The following is a 5432-nucleotide window of genomic DNA, read 5'->3' as shown; positions in this document are numbered from 1 at the left end:
ACCTGATTCAACAACTTGAATTCTCTTTCCTCGCATATCAGGGGGATTGGCTTTCTCCTGATTTTGTCCTAGAGAGAATATTAGAAATATTTGGAAGGTAATTAATGCGCTCTGCAATGACCAAATAGCAACAAGCAGTGTGGCAACAGAAAAATGTCTGATTGAACATGGATGACTGGTGAACATGAAACTCTTATCCCAGTGCCTAACCCTGCAGTTCTTACCCAGGTTTAACTACCGTAATTGTCCATAAAGTTCCTGGAACACCCCCCTTCATCTTTGCTTCCTGCAGCGTGACAGCCAGCAATTGCCATTCCCAAGGCACGTATGTCCTACTACTCAGAGAAATTCCATAAAGAAGAGTTCCACACTGTTCAGGGGAAGGCTGAAAGTACCTGTTCCTGACATACCCAAACACCCGTACGACACAGCAGAATCATACCTCATCTGTTGAACAGCTGCTACCTTCTCCTAAAATGACAATACCACTTTTAAACTACCCAAAATCATAATGAGCCAAGTTGAGTATATATGCTAAAACCACCTTTATTTTCATTATTAGACAGTGACTGATTAATAAGCATCAGCTCAGATCATCAACTTGAATAACTGTGACTACTGAGGAATCAGCACTCAGGAAAGGTTTTCAGTCACGAGTGATAATCACCCAGTGATAAAAGGCCCCCCTGTCCCACTCCTTAAGCCATTCAGGACTCTGCCACACAAACATATGAAGTTGTAAAAAAAGGGTTCTTAGGAAAACCTGTTTCAGGTACTTACCTGTAGACAGGGCAGGGACAGCTAGTGAGACTGTGAGGGTGCAGGTCACAGTATGGGAGCCACCCAGTTCCACGGAAGGTTTTTCAGATGGGAGGAGTCTGCTGCTTTCACCCTCTGGGGTCAGATGTCCACCGCTCCCAAGCCCCTCTAGGTTTTCCGTTTCAAAAGTGCTTTCAGAGCAGATTGTGCTCAAGTCTGTCGCTTCTTCTTTATCATCTTCCTTCACCTCCTCTTCTTCCACTGCCTTTGAATTCTGCTTTTGCTCTGCCATCTTCATGTACAGTCAGACAATGGACTCAAAGGCTATGGAACAAGACAAACAGCTTTATTTTAGTGCTGAAATAAAAATCCCCACTAGAACCAAAGCAGGAGCAAGGAAGGATAGCATGAGGAGGTCCAAAAATTCACATTTCAAAAATGTTTTCACAGTACGTAGCACACATACCCAGTGCATTCATTTTTGGGCGCAGGGACAATCCACACAAAAGTTTCCAAGCAACAAGCCAGGGTAACAATGCATTCACCAAACAGCAACGCAACGCTCAGAAGAGTGAAGGGGGGGATGTCAGCTGAGGCTCTAAACTATCGCTTTCTTGCCTAAGTGCAGAGCAGAGGTGAGTTTTGAAAGGAGTTTATTGTTAGGAAGCAGGGGGAGCCCCTCCAGCTAAGTGCAGAGGGAGAGGGTCAGCTCAGCGACATGGCAACAGCGGCCGCCTGGGGCACCACCAAGGGCTCTCAGCTTGCCCGTGGCCACCAGACCTGCGGAGGGGCCAGGACTTGAGACTGGCTGATCCCTAAGCCACCGCAGCTGCATTAACACCCTGCTCCGTTGCCAGGAACTGCCTCACCTGTGCCACCTGCAGCGGCTGCCCAGAGGCACACCACAGGCTGCAGCCCAGGCCTTGCCTCACCTCAGCCTTCCCTCATCTTCACCCTGTCCTTGCCTTGCCGCCCGACAGTCCCCTCCCAGGGACTGGGCAGTCTGCACAGAGTCTGGTGGCTGCTACAGCAGCGAGCTGGCCACCCAGCCGCCGCTGCCCAGAGCTCCTTCCAGCAGGCTTCTCACACCAGGGATCTGGTTTGTATAGAGCTGCGCTAAAGCAGAATAAGCCGCAGTCCACAGAGATGTTCCAGAAGCTGGTCCGTGGCTCCAGCAGCCTCCCTCTTCGGCAGTTTATCCCAGAAACTTAACTGAAAACATCTGCACCTCTCAGCGCTGACTCTTCGTGTGCTTCAGACATTGTAGGCTTTCCCTGACAAAAATACACCTTAATTTCCTTTTAAAGTGTTTTTCTCCATTTCTATCATTTCCTCGGCATCCTACACACCCTGCCCAACTCCATGCCACCTCGTGTGGGCACCTTTTCCAGGGAGCAGCAGGGGTGAGGGCTCTGCACCAGCACAGAGAGCTGCAGGACAGGCTGCTCGCAGCCTAAGCAGCACCTGTCCAAATCACTTCTGTGCTTTCATGAAACATGAATTTGAAAATTTAGTAAGCTTTGCCAGCTGAATATCAAATGAAAACAAAAAACCCCCACAATTGCATTCCCTTTCACAGGTATGCAATTTTTTTTTTTTTCACTGGATAAATTTGTTGCCTTGAACATGGATGATATTTATGGTAGAGCGGGCAAAGGAATGAGACAAGGTAGTTTGTAATTAATTATACATGCAGCTAACAAGTCAAGAAAATGTCTGAGCATATTCACTTTTCAGTAATTTGGAGAGCATGATCACCCAAACGACTCAGCGGAAATAAAAATAAATCAGACAGAAACAAAAAGAGATATGTTTTTCAGAGACAGTAACAGGATTATCAACACACCAAACCACTGAGCAGCCACCTGTAGTGTGAATTCAAGCACATCAGTTACTCCCTTTTCAGAGACTCAGATTGCCTAAACTATAACTAAGATTCCATATATGCACAACTTACATACCAACTTCCCCTTCGTTAGACAGCAGCAACAACAATTACAAGATTAATTCAACACTTATACATGAAATAATAATTATTTTGTCTTCCTGCACAAACCACACATACTATTTTTTGTATGAACAGCTCAGTATTTAAGTCCTCTTTAGTCTGTTTAGCTTGACAATATTTCACACAAGGGTGGTGAAAACGGGTGGGGCAATTTGTTTCACAGATTTCAGTTCTCTTTGTTTTCCCATACGATTATGTCTCACAACCCATCATTAGGAACTCAGGCTGACATCTCAATTGTCTGCAAAAAAGCAGCTGAGTGGAAATTAAAATGCCAATGGAATAAAACATGATTGTCATGAAACACTTTCCTGATGGATAACAGCTTCAACATTTCCGGATGTATTCTATGAACAAAAGAATACACAGATTCCAGTGTGCCATTCCCGTACCTGCTGCTGCCTTCATGCACGGGGTTTTGTAAATCTCTTTCAGACAAACACGAAGAGACCACCTGAATTTTTCATACAAAACTGAAAAGCACATAAAAGCCCAGAAGGTTCCCAATCCAAAAATGATTCAACAGTTTGGTGCTCCTTTCCCACCCATGCCAGATCAAGACCCACATCCCAGATGCCACTTTTCCACTTCAGCCCTCCCATCACAAGTGCTGTAGACACACCTGCTGGGGACCCACCAGGCTGGGCTGTCTCCAAACTGCAATGCTGCCATTTTAAACACAGCTGTGAGGAAATAAAAGGCTGTGGACAGTGTGTCATGCCTTCCTCAAGACAACCAGTTCCACAGCCTGCATGCTTACCTGGCAGGTAGGAGACCCACATCTACTTCTTCCCTTCCCTGAGGCCTTGCTGCACCTTCTGCCCCCCAGGAGTGAGACCTGGCTAACCATCGGCGCTGTACGTTAGCCAAAGCACAGCGACATTTCCCACTCCTTCTGCTACAGTTGTACCGCTGTGAAAGGAGTTTGAGATTTGCTGAGCTCAACAGGAAAAGAAAGTCTTAAGATTGCCGTGGTTCACTGGAAGCGCATGAAGAGTCTCAGCAAGCAGTGAACAGGACACACACTCCCTGCTTGCTGGCAGAGCCCAAACCACCAGGCCAGAAACTCATACTCATGACTGCTTTCAGGCGAAGGGCTGTGAATCCTCAGCAAAGAGCATAAAACCTCAGAATAACAAGGAGTAGGAGACACCCACGTTCTCCTTGTCATCTAACTCTGCAGCACTCTGTCCAGCATGCCATTTTGGAGGACTGTAGATGAAGATGTCCAGCTTGCCCATAAGGAAACTGATTCTGTTTTTCCAGGGATTTCAGGTTCTAGATGTCATGGGAATGACCAGAAGGACGCAAAATGGGTCTCAGCTCCAGGGCTGAAGCTTACATCACCCTCCTTGAACCTGCTCCTTACAGTCACTGTACCACCATTCCCTCACTTGTGCACACAGATTTAGTAATCTCTGGTATTTAGGAATATCCAGGAGAAAAAGTGCTCTAAGAAGGCTAAATCTAAATAATACATGTTTATCCCAAGAATCTACAGTTTAATTTACAGCAGAAATTAAGACAGCATCAATGTTTTAGAAAGAAAATAATTCTCAAAGTAATTTAGATACGTACTCTTAACGGGAGTCAAAACCTTGTAGCAGAGGCTCAGATCACACCTCCTCCCTCCAGTCTGCACAGGAACTGCTGGCAAATTTGCCAGCTAGAGAAACAGAAAGCCAGGAGTAACATTGACTGAAGCACTACAAGCCGAATTCTGGTCTCACTTGGCCCTTTGTGAATTTCCAATTTTCCCCCTCCGTTTACTCCAAAATCTGTTCATAAAAAAGAAAGATTTACCCCATAGGCACCACTAAATAAAAGTTGAAAGCAGTAGATTTCTCTTTTCTAATTACTGTATAAGAGCCTTAAAACTGTTCCAGATGCTGAATAGCTAAGAAATGTCAAATACAACACTTGGTTATTCAAAGTGCTGCAGATGTTTCCTCTGCAGACTACATAACGTGTTGTTTCTTCCCTTTAAATAGTTTATGCCAAGACAAGACCACAATATAATTAGTAATATCACTCAGGATGAAAAACAAGTTGCAGTTAGGTAAAGTCTTTTGTTAATCCCAGTGGCTTCCCATCAGCTCCACAGCAAGAGAGGCTCCAGACACCAGTTCTTGTCCATTTTTAACATAGACATTTTCCTTATGTTCAGCAGCTTACTAAGGTTCCCTGCATTAGTTACTGACACTCTTTCCTGTATCCACCCAATATGCTCTTCATATCACTAAACACATAGAACATCTTTATAGGCTTTTGCACTGTTTATCAGAATTACCTACACACTCAGTGGGTGCGTACATCTAAAATCTTGTCTCTACAAGCATTAATGAAAACACGGTGCAGGCAGGAGCAGAACTACATGACAGGTAGGGACGTTCAATTACATTTTCCTTCTTTGTCTTACTGTATACACAGAGCTGTCCCAATACTCTGGACCTAACAACGAAAAAGACAACACTCACCATTTTTGGAGTTGCAAGTAACTTCAAGAACAACACTGCACCACTAACATTATTTTAACTCATCTCTGAAGTTCTTTGTTGAAAGCAACTGTTTCGGAAACAAGAATTTTAAAAGGATCGATAACATCACAGTAAGACTTTGTTGGAAAGGGTTTGGAAAACGAATTTTAGGTTCTTAGCACTACATT

The sequence above is a fragment of the Athene noctua genome, chromosome 10 (assembly GCF_965140245.1).
Source record: "Athene noctua chromosome 10, bAthNoc1.hap1.1, whole genome shotgun sequence".
NCBI lineage: Eukaryota > Metazoa > Chordata > Aves > Strigiformes > Strigidae > Athene > Athene noctua.
Note: the sequence above shows the minus strand (reverse complement) of the source record.